Consider the following 12,184-nt stretch of genomic DNA (forward strand, 5'->3'; position numbering starts at 1 on the left):
AATATTTTTTTTTTACATCTACGTTTCTCTGTGGGGCTCTTAAAATTGCTTCTAGTAAGGGCAATCTCTTAAGAGAAAAAAAAAATAATTCACAGCTGTCTTGTTTTGCATTAGCATGTAAAATCACCTTTCTACTTTCTTGCAATTCTGTGGTTTCTTGTACAACAGTACAGATTAATGGATGCATTTTTTGTTTCTCAGAAAGATCTAATCATAGCATGGGAAGAGAAGAGAAGCCAGTGAAAATCCTCTGATCAGCCAACTCTCCCTAGATCAAATGCTCTCTGTTTGGGAACATCTGCCTTAAAAGATACCACCTGTTCATAAAAAAATACCAATAATAAAGTGCTCATATGTCAAATATTGCAAGGAATGTTTAAAAGCTCATAATAATCATTCCTTGTAAAGCAACTAGGTTATAAATTTAAGCTGAAAATAACATTGAAAAGCCAAAGTGAGTGCATCTGCCTCTGTGGTTGGTATGACAGGATGGTGCACGTACAGCCATGAGCACATTATAACATTTGATATTTTTAATCAAATCCCATTTTAAGATGTGATGTGTGTTACTCCGCTAAAGGTCATTTTAGTTACAGTAGCATTAAGGGTTTTCAATAAAACATTTTAAATGCCAGTTATATAACTGCTTTTAAAACATTTAACAGCCACATTGGTTACATGACCTGAGACAAAGGATATTTTCTCAGCACTTTGATATATTGTGGCTAGATTATCCTTATGGGAACGTTCAGTTCCATAATGGTCTCAGGTCATCCCATAATATGTGGTAGAGGATTTTTTTTTTACCAAAACAATAATTGCTAATGAAGCCAATGGTGATGGAAGTTCAATGACATGGCAGAGGATAGAGACTGCAGTCAATAATAGCAGCAGACACTGGCCAGTACAAGAAGTTCATCATCACTGTTCAAGGACAAGAATATTTAGCAATAAGGAATGAACACACATGGATGTGTCTTAGCACTGCATGTACATTACAGAAAAATAACTCAGGTAAACAGGAGTTCTTTCTTCCCCTGCATTTCCTGGAGTTTTGCACCATTAAAAGATGATAGGATATAAGATATATAGAATATAATATAGGATAATATAGGATATGTTTCAGGACTTCACAGCCAGGTGTACCTGGGCACATATAGAGTTACACCAGTCCATACCTGCCCGTTACTTTCGAGACAAGGGGATTTTGTGAGGTGAACAACTCCATGCGATGTACAAGAGACTCGTGCCAGATCTTATTATTGAGGGTAGACAGCTATTTCCTGTTAGGTTCTCTTCAGAAAAATATCACTGGAGCAGCATTTTCAGCTGTTGCATCTCCCCTGCCAGCACTCTTGGATGCTGGATCTCACCCCCAGACACTGCAACCTTTTTGACTCAGAATCCACATGGCAGATCATCATGAGCCAGCCAACAGGACACACTGCTCTCTCTTCTATCTCTTTAAATTCTGGGTTCTTGTGGTTAAAGCAAACTACCTACCTATTGATATGTGATCCTGGACTGTGTGTAGCATGGCTGGGGTTGGCAGGTGGTTCTAGCCATGCTTGTAGACTTCTGCCCCTCAAAGCAAAGCAAGTGGCTCTTTTCTGGCAAAGTATTGCCAAAGTCAAAAAATATATTCTAAAAGCAAGCCTTCTTAAGCCTTCTTTTTGTTTGTTGGTTTGGTTTAATTAATAAAAATAAAATCTTTGTTCCAAAAATGAAATAAAAATGGTGTATGATTATTTTCTCCTGCTCTGAGCAGGAGATACTCGGTGACTGGCTGAGGGCCTGCCCAGCATGAATTATTCTAAGAAAATGTGTATATTTGTTGAAAAGCAATATAAGCAAAAAACACAGTGACAATCCTTTTTCTCAGCTCTTAAGCATCGTGTCTTCCTCAGTGACTTCAGGTCGTAATGAAATTAAGAACTTGCTGTGTTTCAGAATAATATCTTCCACAGCCAGTTTTATCACGGGCCAATGAAATAAATGTTTCCAAAGTGAACAGCTGGCATCTCTTTTCATAAAAGATTCCCTTTTAGAACAGTATTTCCAAACAATATTACAGTAGCTCCATTCACATGGCTATAGTTAAGACTGTGTCAATACTTCTCTTATAAACCTTGTTTTTCAAGGGTTTATAACTTTACAGCTGAGCCATAATTAGCTGTGATTTGAGTTAAGGCACAAGAGTTCAGTCTGTCTGCAAGGACATTTTTGCTAATATTAATAAAATCAGTTTTAAATCATAGAAGAGTAAAACATAGTAATTTATATACATAAAAAGGATTCTTGAACATTAAGCAGCTTTGATTTTAAAAAAGGAATTTTGACAAGTGATCAGAATATAATATGATCTCCACATTTTTTGTCTTTTGAAAAGAAAAAGAGGCAAAAAATCACTTTAGGTGCTCATTTCTAAACCAAACCAAAGAGTCACCCAGAAAAGCCAGCACTGCCTGTGGACTGGACACACCTGAGATCAGCACAGATTCAGAGAACCATATATTGCTGTCAAAACCTTATTGTCACCAGCAAAATAAGGGTTCAAGAAAACCTATGATCCATTTGTCTACAGGGCCACTGGTTCTGTTTCTAACTGTTTGCATTCCTCTTGCCACCCCTCTGAGACTTCTTATCATAAGAAAGCCCAAATGTATCGAGCTCAAAAGGAGGTCTAGCTCACATTTTTAATAATTCCTTCTTCCTTCCCTCACTTCTCCTGTCACTCAACTGAGCAATATCTCAAAGAAGTTGTGTTCCTAAAAGACCAAGAAAGAAATACAGAGAAAAAAACTGTGACAAAATACTTCCAGTCACATACAAGATGGGTATAACCAAGGACCTCCCATACATTCAGAAAGGACCCCCTGCATGAACAAAACCATGTGACACTCCTTCCTCTTTCTTCCCTGTGTAGGCACTGTCAGTATTTTCCTCCTTCTTCTCTTCCCAGTTAGTTTTTATACACCCTGAGTTTGGTAACATAATCTTTGTTAAGGTAGAAGACTTTTTCTAAACAGATGGACAATCGGGGTGATTTGGGAATATGCCTATTTTAGCCTGGTATTTATCTCCAGTGATGCTGAAAACAGGGCAAAAGGAATAGATTTTCACCTCTGCATTACAACACTGTGGAAACAAACAGGAATCTTTAATGTTACAGTGCAAACAACAGCCACAGAGCTCTCCTTGTTATCCTTGCTGACTGATCTGTGTGATAATTGCAGGCTAGGATGACTGTATCCCTCTCAGGCCAGATTTAACCATATTATACAGTCAGAAGCCTTCCTGAATTCTGTGGCCATCACCCTCCACAAAAACATGAAGTTAAAATTGTTTCTTCAAATTCAAATGGGATCAATACCTCTCAGGAGACAGATGGGGTTTTCTTTTCTACACTGAAAAAAGAATCAGTGTCTGGAGTTCTGGCTCAAAGTATTCACTCAGTTACAGAACAACACCAGCAAAAAATCAGCAGAGACTGGGCACTTGCTTTTTTCCTTGATTAGCCCTGAATCTTAGAATTTGATGTTTCATATAAAGAGAGCTTGCTGTTGCTTTTGCATGTGGCTTTTTAAACTACCTGGTTTGGCTCAGGCAAGAAGGGCATGTTTATTCTTTTTTGGAGCTTTTTCATTTTCACTTGTAGCTGAATCTTCTAGGTCAATTGTATCTGCAGGGGTGGGAGAGGAATTTAATTGCTTTTACTTCCTACCTTCATCTCAGGGTGACCAGTCCATTAATAATGCACAGGAAGCAACTAGGAAATGCATGGTAGATTAGGGATTAATTGATATTTGGAAAGATTTCAATCCACATTTGAAGGAAAAGGTTACGCACTGTACTCCAGCTCTAGTTACTATGTGCATTTGATTATTACTTCTTACAGCCCTGCTTCTTCTGGTTTTAGATCTGTTTTCCCCTTTCCTCGGTCAACAAGGCTTTTACAAAAATTTCCTTGTTTGTTTCTTGCTACAGGTATTTGCTACATTTCTCATACACACCACCCAATATCAAATAAATACAAACATTTGTCTGTATTTTCCAGTAACTACGTTTTTTTTCTTCACTGACACCACCCACAGTTCCTTTATGAACAATTTGACTTTCCAAAACGTCATTGATTTCTCTGCTTGGAAGTTACAAGATTAATAGCTTTAGAGGCAAAAGTCCTTCAATCCTTTCACTGAATAGGTGCTGCAAGCTTGCTTCAATGCCTGCTGATGTGCTTCAGCACATCACTTTTAGTTAGAACCGCGAGTGAGGCACTCCTCAAATCAACAAGGCACTAAAATACAGGAAACAGATGGGTAATTCCAGTGATGTCAGGGCAGGAAGGTATGATTTAGTTTGTTTGAAAATGACAAGCCTGACACCTCGACTTGTTTTGCCATAGAAATGATAATGACTTCGGTAACTTCTTTGGCTGTTTTAGAGGCTGCAGAACACCTAATACACCCATAAAACCAGTAACTACTGTTAGCAGAATTTGACTCTAGCTGTCAGGAGCAAGGGATAAGAGTAAATAACAGAAGACCCAATAGAAAAGATATATTAGATTCTTTTAAGACCTTGAGAAATTCACCATCTTTTCCCAATGCCCATTACATTAAAAACAGACTAAGTTAGGAATGTAACATAAATGTCCAGTTACAAGCACTTTGATAATGTTAGGTGAATTGGACAAAGACCTTTTGAGGACCCCTGGTGTTACAGCAGATTTTATGATGGTATTTGAATTTGAGAGTAATGGATTCTTCTCAGCAGCTAAAGCCAGACAATTTGGAAGAGTTTCAAAGCTGCTAAATGCACACCACAGAGACACACTGATGACTGTAAAATCTAAGTGGCCACCTCAATTTAGGATTAAAATGTCAAAGGAGAGGTAGACCTACCTTTCATATGTCATACCATGAAGTATTTAGAATGCTAATCATGGAAACACTTAAGTTCTTTTCTAATAAACTGTCACTTTGGAATCAGAGCTAGACTAGTTACAAAAGCCTGTTAAGATACAATATGTGAGTAAAGAAACAGTGATGATGACTCCTTTGAAGTAATCATTTGGGATTGGAGAAGTTCATCTTTTCACCACTGAGGTAGTGAAGGTCACATCATAAGTGACTTTCATAGTCCTACCAGTGAGTGTTTTGCACTCCCAATGCAGTTCTGTTTTTCTTTCCTCTGACAGCCCAAGAGAAAGGAAAAGTCATTGAAATATATGAAGTAGCTCAAGAAGATGCCCTGGAGGAATCTTTGCTCACCTCACCACACCATGGTGATAACAGCTGCTGAAAATGCCACATTTTTTTCTACTGCAGGATATCTCAACCCAGGCCTAATTTTATTCAATTATCCACACCTAATGAGAAAGAACAGTAGGCAGCATATCCTACATTACAGTATTAATTTAAAAAATATGCTATTTAAAACTGTTGTTAAGAGCTGTTTTCAAATCCCTTTAGTATTTTTCATCCATAGAGTTATTTTGAGGATTTTGCTAATTCTGGTTTTATTAACATATTTGGTGGAGGTTATCTGAGTTTCATCTCTTAATCTAGGAGACTTTGCAAGCACTATTTGCTGATTTATCTACTTTGATTGATTAAATAAATGAAGAAAGACTTGTAAACTGTAGCAGTGTCACAATGGGGTAGTTATGCCTTATTTTAATTAAAATCAGGATCTAAAAAATATTTTATTCAGTGGCTATCTACCTGGGTGTGCTTGGCCTAGTTTTTTCAAGTACCTAGAGATTCTGCTGAAGTCTTCATTTCCTCAATCTGCCAAATCCACAGAGCTGCATTCTGTGTGCAGCTCAGGCTGCAGGCATATTTTCAGCCCAGAGAATCTGAATTCTCTGGCCACAAGCATTTGTGTAAGACCTGTTTTGCTTTTATACAAATCTGCTCTACTTTCCACAACTTCCAGGCTCTGCACCTCACTGTGGTTGCAAGTTGCCCCTGCAACATTTGAGGAAAGAAGACTCCACGAAACTTCGGTTTCTATTTTACTTTCCACCCAGTCTCTGTGGGGGCCCAGAGACAGTCATGGACAAACCTCTGGTCCCAGTGAGTTTTCTGCCAAAGAGGAATGACCAAGAACCACAAAAAAATAGCGAAACTTGTGAAATCATCACATCACAAAGCAGTACAAGTTCTTTAAAACAGAGGAATCAAAACCTAATTTCCTTACCTTTGGTGAGGCTCCCAGCTATGTGGTTCATGGCTGCACCTCTGTTCTTAGTTGTGCCCAAGTTCTGCTGGAGGAAGTGACTGTAATTACCAGTCAAATAAATATGAGTTTCCATCACAGCTTATTTTTCATTTTAGTTGGCAACGATCTCATCCCTCTCAAAACCAGCTACATATTGCCTTGGAGACCACAGGTTACCTGGGTGTTGCTAGGATGCACCATTTGCCTGATTCTCTCTTCCTCAGCCACATTGCCCACTCTCGGTGCTGTTAATCCATTTGGATATTGCCCTTATCTACCCTTATGCTGGGAAGTTCCTAAGTAGCCATGTGGCTTGGATTCCTCCTCACTGCACTTTGCTTACCTTGAAACAGTGAACAAATAGTATTTGCATGTGCATTTATTTTCCCTAGATGGGCTGCGTTGGCCTTTTGCGGGAAATGTTGCAAACAGACCACAAATGAAGTTGATGTGGAACTGAGAAAAGCAGGAGGACAGGGTTATGTAGGGATAAATTGAGAGAGGATGTGGAAGGCAGAACAGATCTACTATCTAAACTTCCACACAATCAATGCCACTTATGTGATTGACCTGTATTACCATTGGCAGCAAAGAGCTGTGGTTGGGAAGCCCTTGTTGGTACTGACAGCAAAGGGAAATGGAGTGAAAAAACCTGAATGAACCCAGCTGAGAAAACAAGTAGCCCAACTACCTTTTCCTTCCTAACCATCATGTTTTAATACAACAGAATAAAGTGGCACATAAAAGGGTAATGTGCAGTTTCTTCAAGGACTTGTTGAAACACATAATACAGTATCTTTGTAATTTACAGGTAATATGTACACAATGTAAAGGATCAGGAGCAGAGAGTCCTGTCACTATATTTAGAAATAATGCTGCTTTTCTTTCATAGGCTTGATATAAACTTTGATTACATAGCATTTCCTTAATTTGCTGCTATTCAAGAAAACCCTTAGAGCACTGCAGCAAGCAATGCCTCTCTCTTACATTTGCATTTTTTAATTTGCATTTTTTAATTTCCCAGACTACAGCTCCACACCTACACAGGCTTCCCCTGTGGGAGGGAAGAGAATATTTTTCAGTATGAATGATACTGTTTCTCTTCTCAAATAGCTGTAGTTATTAATTCCAGAGATTTACAGAAAAAATCACTTTGCTACTGTTTCATTTAAGAGTGTAGGGTTTTTTTTCTAACTAACATCAGATGCCAATCTATTGCTCCACTGGTACCCATTTTAAATAGGGCAGCCAAGCAAAAAGTTCAGACTGCTCAAATGACTAGCTGCTGCTCTCAGCAGCCTGCTCGTGCATTCCTTGCATACCCCAAAATGACACTGAGTGCAAGAAGGGTTTGGTGCTTTTAAAGGAAGAGCCATTATGTCCCTAAGATGTTAAGCCCCCCGTGGCACACTAATGGCAAGAATCTAGACCAGGTTACTCAGCACAGGAGACTATTTACTAACCAGCAGGGACCAGTTGAGTAGATATCTTTAAAACATGTACTAAACCCCACGTTCTAGGAGATAGGGGATGTGCCTGTGACTTGGGTGATCTGCATTTTAAACCCCACTCTGCCTCACCTGGATGGGGACCTCAACCCAGATCTTTTTCATCTCTTCAGAGTGTCTGGCTCTTCTCAATTCAGAAATGTTATGACAGGAAGATCCTGTAAAACAAGGGTTACATCACTCACATGGCAGGTTACAAAGTCAGGACATCTCATCAAGCAGTTCTTTCAACTGGCTGGTGTTTCACTGTGTAAAACTGGAGCAGTGCCAGTGGAAGAGGCTGAGAGAGCCCACAGCACTCAAAAAGCCTGATGGGCAGAGCCCCTTCTGAGACATGAGAGACCTAAATTTAGCTCTATATGCCAGATTTGGCAGAGGGACATTTAGCTTCCAATTTCCTAGAAGAGGCCCAATTAACAGACGAAAAAAGAAATGGTCTCTCCTTCACTCTGTTTCTGTAGGAAAGGGTCAGCTCTTTTTGCATATCGATATTTAGGACCAATTTCAGAGTAGCAGGGGACACCTGTGCACTCAGAGGCCAGAGTGAAAGGCTGTCCTTCTCTGGGGCATCTCCTCCTGCCTCACTCACCAGCTCCCCTTCAATATACTGTCTTCTGGGACTGTAATTTTTAAGTTCCTCACCTGGTCCTGCTTTGCAGGCAGAGTCTGTGCTTAAGTTGGATTTCTGTATCTCACACAGAGTCTTTCCTCTGAAAATCCTGGGATGCTACATATAAGGCATGGCATAAAGAGGGAAGGCAACAAGCAAAATTAGACCTGGAAGAGAGATGGCAACAGCAGGGCAATGGCTTTGTTCAGGCATTTAGCCAAGTACTAATGCCTGTCTATTGGAGAGTAACTGTCTCCAGAACAACTCCATCCAGAGGCTGAGGCAACAAAACAAATTATTTATTTGACTTTCTCTATCCAGGACCTTGCAAAAGAAAATTTACGAACACAGTGTGTCTTCCAAAGACTGAACGTTTCCTCACATAATAAGGTGGGAAAAAAAAAGAACTTGGGAGACTTTATATAACAGTACCATCTTGTGACACCTGCCATAATAATATTTTATTTGTCAGTCTTTTCTTATCCTATGTCTCTTGAAGCTTGACTAGGTTACTGCATCAAAGGGAAGGAGTAATAGTATCATTTCAGATAAAAGAAAAAGAGAGAAGTGTGCTGTACACAATCTGCCCATCATGTCACCTCACAGTTACATTAACCAAACAGGCACCACATCTATGAAAAGTACACACATAATATGGCAATCTGTGTCAACTACAGCTTCTCTTCAGGTATGGGAAAAATTGCTCCATTCTTATGTGGTAGCTATAATTCAAAATGCTTTACACAGATTAATTAATGGAACGTACTTTATGCACATCAATACACTGAGTCAGAGAAATATTAAATAAATGACAAAGCACAAAATTAAATAGATGCAGGAAGTGGCAGAGCCATAAACAACACTGAACTCCTGGATTTCAGAATTTAGAAAAAAAAGCCCTACTCTAGTGCAACTATTTCCTTTCCCTTTCTTAGAGCATGTGTTTCAGGCAGCAAATTCTGCTGCGCAAGCATTGAGCACATCATCAGCTCTTTTCAAGTACTGAACTGAATAAATAATATTAACTATAATCCCACTACCATGTCCTAAACCACTAAATCTACTGAAATTTGAAACCTTCATATTTAACTGACTTTGCTAAAGATCACTCTGAAAGCTGCACTATCTTTGTAGTACTAATTAATATGTAATAATAATGATAATCATGACCAATAATGCTGCTCTAATAAGGATTTAATCCTACAGATCATTTTATGAAAGCGCTTTGATAATAATGGTTATTTATTCTTACAGTGCATTTTTCATGCTAGCAACTTCAAGTACCATGACGATTAATAAAGCTAAAGAAATAAAGAGATACATAAAATAACAAGCTTATGAGACTGCTAATATGCTGATCTTATTTAATAAACCTTACCAAATATAAAACTGTAAGGGAGATTCTCTTGGGAAAGGGCAAAAATAAAAAATAAACAAAAAACTCCTCAAGGCTATGTCAGCAGGATTAAATTGACCTGTGTATCAATGTCATTTCCATTGTCACTCTAGCAAACAAAATAAAATAATAAATAGCATTTAGTGAACTGTGGGCAAGGCTGTCAGCTGGTATAAAGAGATGCACTGGCATTAATCTAAAGGAGTTGTGCATCTGGCCCAGCATTTTCAAAGGGCTGCAGAAGCATAACAAAATGCCCAATATGTCCTGTCCATGATGACTTCAACACACAGAAGAGGAAGGATACATACTGTCAATGCTCACATCCTCTGGTGATAGTTTATATATATATATGCATCTGTGTGAGCTACTTCACTGGATTGGGCATACTGAGATCTGTTGGGGGCTTTTTTAGCTGCAGGGCCTAGGATTTAAGTTCAATAGGGGGCCTCTTGCCTTCCTCCTCCCATGTTCCCACTACTGCAGCTAAACCAAAGGCTTTGGTATGACCCAAGCTGGATTTTCATAGGTATTCACAGCAGGGCAATAGAAAGAGTTCACCTGGTCCAAAAAAATCCACCATAAGGGATCTGTGTAGCCTACAATGCTTGCATAGGCAGCATTTTGCCAAAATAGCTTAGAAAGGAAGTCACCTGGGCTGGCACAATTTACAGCAGCAAAAGAAATCTTCTGCAGGATGGCTTATATAACTAGGGAAGCCTGGTTAGCAATACAGACAGTTTTTATATGTAGAACTCAATCCTTCTCAAGAAGCCTTTACTGGTTTGACTTTCCTGGCAAAGTGTTGGTAGTAGAGATCAACTCTGAGAGATATACTCAACGGCAAAGATGTCAGGCTGAGTAACTTTCTATTTAAAAGAGTCTCCTGACTTTTTCTCATCTGGCACAGGTCAATCCAGTAGCAATGTGAAACCAGAAAGAAACAGGTTGTGGGGATGCACAAGAGAGAAGTCCTCAGGAGGAGGTTTACTGAGACATGAGATATAAATGGAAGTCATCCACAGTGACCTGCTCGTGGGCTTCACAGCAATATCCACATGCTGGAGTCAGGGAAATGGAGAAAGGAGTATCCAACCTCAGGTGTGAGATAGGGGGAGAGAGGAGCAAGTCTTTGGAAGAAAAGCTGAAGGAACTTATTTCAGGGGAATTCTGCAGTTCTTCCTCTTCATAATCATATTTGCTCAGACAGTTTAGGAAATGATTGCACAGAGAAAGATACAAAAGAATCAAAAAAGATGCCAGGTAAACAGAAGCCCTCTGACAAAAGAGAAGCCCAGCCCATGATCAGAGAAACTATACGATGGTAAGAAATAGCTGGCGTGTTTTGAATATGTGCTATATAAACACTGTCTGAGGTTCATGGAAGTACTGAATGGAACCAACTATCTCTTTGTTAAGGGGATGAACAATATTTCATTCCAAATAACTATCAAGAGTAGCCTCCAGCCACAGAAAGCAAATCTGAATAGGAAGAGATCTTAGTGGATCCAATACAGGCTTTCTACACTACCGGTCGATCCTTCTCCAAACTAATTTGTGAACAAAGAGAACAAAGGGCTGGCTGTTTCTCTGGGGACAGTCTTATTTTCTAACTGAAGAGTAAATTATGTTGAATGAGAATACAAAGTCATAAAACATAATCAGGCTATTAGCTAGGTAAGAATTGGGGGAAGATACAGTGCTCCACAATGAATTCCCAGTGTTACATATGATAAGTAGAGACAATAGGAATCAGTGGGAAAATCTGGCACGCAGTGATTTCCTTCCCTGGGCCTCCTGCAATTTGCAGAACTCTGCAGAATTTCTTGGGCTGCTTGGTCAGCTTTCCCTTTTGCTGAAATATACTTGGATTTCAATGCTAACTACCACTGCTACAAAAGGAGGGTAGTTATAAAAGGTTGATTTGCAAAAATATTTATAAATTCTGCAGCTTTCTATTTTTAGGTGTTCAATTTAGGGCTTCTGGTGGCTGCAGACATCTGTCTTGTCAGAGATTTCTCTGTGGTGCTAACAGAAGTGAAGCTGAACTGAAGACTTAGATTCATCATGAAATGGGAACTGGGACTTTGATTCTACAGAAAATAGAACCCAGAGGAGAATCACAAACACACACACATTTTCCTTGCATATAGATATTTCTATTATTCCCAGGATTGTTCAGCAATGGAAATAAATAGGAATTTTGTTAAAGAATTCCGGTGGGATCAAGATGGAGCCTGGCTGTAGTCAGTAACAACTCTCAGGACACCAGCAAGCTTAGAATCATAGAATCTTTTCAGATGGACCTCTAAGATCATCAAGTCCAACAGTTAACCCAGCATTGCCAAGTCCACCACTGAGTTGCTTGCCCCTTCTTCCAAAGGTCATAAACTCTCGTTTTTTCCCTGAGTTACAGACAAATCTCTCTGTTCAGCTGGGCTGGTC

The 12,184-nt window shown here is 39.3% G+C and overlaps 1 long non-coding RNA gene across 1 annotated transcript in view; it reads right to left on the reverse strand.

Annotated features, from left to right (window-relative positions):
• Nucleotides 1-6,198: 6,198 nt before the first annotated feature.
• LOC113948019 overlaps nucleotides 6,199-12,184 on the reverse strand; it is a 130,039-nt gene continuing 124,053 nt past the window's right edge. Inside the window, exons 3-4 of the long non-coding RNA XR_003527957.1 lie at nucleotides 7,806-7,891; nucleotides 6,199-6,268 (exon numbers count right to left, since the gene is read on the reverse strand). This is a non-coding gene — a long non-coding RNA (uncharacterized LOC113948019). The remainder of the gene's footprint in view (nucleotides 6,269-7,805; nucleotides 7,892-12,184) is intronic.

Source organism: Corapipo altera, unplaced genomic scaffold (assembly GCF_003945725.1).
Source record: "Corapipo altera isolate COAL_440 unplaced genomic scaffold, ASM394572v1 65, whole genome shotgun sequence".
NCBI lineage: Eukaryota > Metazoa > Chordata > Aves > Passeriformes > Pipridae > Corapipo > Corapipo altera.